The sequence below is a fragment of the Propithecus coquereli genome, unplaced genomic scaffold (genome assembly GCF_000956105.1).
Source record: "Propithecus coquereli isolate 6110/MARCELLA unplaced genomic scaffold, Pcoq_1.0 Scaffold103, whole genome shotgun sequence".
Classification (NCBI taxonomy): domain Eukaryota; kingdom Metazoa; phylum Chordata; class Mammalia; order Primates; family Indriidae; genus Propithecus; species Propithecus coquereli.
In genome coordinates, this window is record NW_012134192.1 from 1,512,810 (window position 1) to 1,514,389 (window position 1,580).

Consider the following 1,580-nt stretch of genomic DNA (forward strand, 5'->3'; position numbering starts at 1 on the left):
AAAAATTTAATTGGATTACCAAACCAATGAGAGAGTATAAATGTTTTCACAGAGTTCTTTTCATATAATGGATACTCTCAATATTTCAAAACATACAGCTGAATGTTAGCTTTACAAAGATGATAATAATAATGTATGTTTAGCAACATATATTTGTTCTGCAGTTAATAATAAGTCTACACTCTTTAAAAAAACTTTTACTTAGAATATATGAATTCTTCATTTTATTGTGGCTATATGTCAAGACGAAATAAGTCAGCTAAGTATGTTTGTTACAAAGCCTGAGAAACCAAACCGCTTAAAGAATTTCCTAAACATTATCCTTCTACGTTAAAAAAGTAGTATCGAGACAGTATTCACTCTGTTTATATTGTCCTCACCACTAATTATGACATTCAAAAGGCAAAGTTCCTGTTTTCGACATTGGTCTGAGCAAGGACTTCTTGAGTGATACCCCGAAAGCACAGGCAACCAAAGCAAAATTGGACAATGGGACCACATCAAGCTAAAAGCTTGTGCACAGCAAAGGACACATCAACAATGTGAAGAGACAACCCACAGAATGGGAGAAAATATTTGCAAACTACCCATCTGACAAGGGATTAATAACTGGAATATATAAGGAATTCTAACAACTCAACAGGAAAAAATCAAATAATCCAATTAAAAAACGGGCATAGGATCTGAATAAACATTTCTCAAAAGAAGACATATGAATGGCCAACAGGCATATTTTAAAAAATGCTCAATATCATTAGTCATTGGAGAAATGCAAATCAAAACTACAATGAGATATCATCTCACCCCAGTTAACATGGCTTTTATCAAAAAGGCAATAACAAATACCAGTGAGGATGTGGAGAAAGGGGAAGCCTTGTACACTGTTGGTGGGAATGGAGATTAGTGCAACCTCTATGGAAAACAGTACGGAGCTTCCTCAAAAAACTAAAAATAGAACTACCATATGACCCAGCAATCCCACTGCTGGGTATATATTCAAAAGAAGGGAATTCAGTATATTGAAAAGATATCTGCACGCTCATGTTTACTGCAGCAGTATTCACAATAGCCAAGATTTGGAATCAACCTAAGTGTCCATCAATGGATGAATGGATAAAGAAATTGTGGTACATATACACAATGGAATATTATATAGCCATAAAAGGAATGAAATCCTTTTCAAACAACATGGATGGAACTGGAGAACATTATGTCATGTGAAATAAGGCAAGCACAGAAAGACAAATCTCGCATGTTCTCACTCTTATGTGGGAGCTAAATATTAAAAACAATTGATCTCATGGAGACAGAGAGTAGAATGATGGTTACCAGAGGCTGGGAAGGATAGCAGGGAGGGGAGGGATAAAGTAGGGATGGTTAATGGGTACAAAAATACAGTTAGGTATTTAGATAGAATGAACAATATTTGATAGCACAACAAAGTGAGTACAATCAACAATAAGTTAGGGTATACTTTAAAATAACTACAAGAGTAGAGTTGGAAAGTTCCTAACAGAAAGAAATGATAAATGCTTGAGGTGATGGATATCCCAGTTACCCTGATTTGATTAATTCACATT

At 34.7% G+C, this 1,580-nt stretch overlaps 1 protein-coding gene across 1 annotated transcript in view; it reads right to left on the reverse strand.

Moving 5' to 3' along the window:
* The window catches only part of NEBL (nebulette), a 109,951-nt gene that overhangs the window by 3,807 nt on the left and 104,564 nt on the right, over positions 1-1,580 (reverse strand). The window lies entirely within an intron of this gene.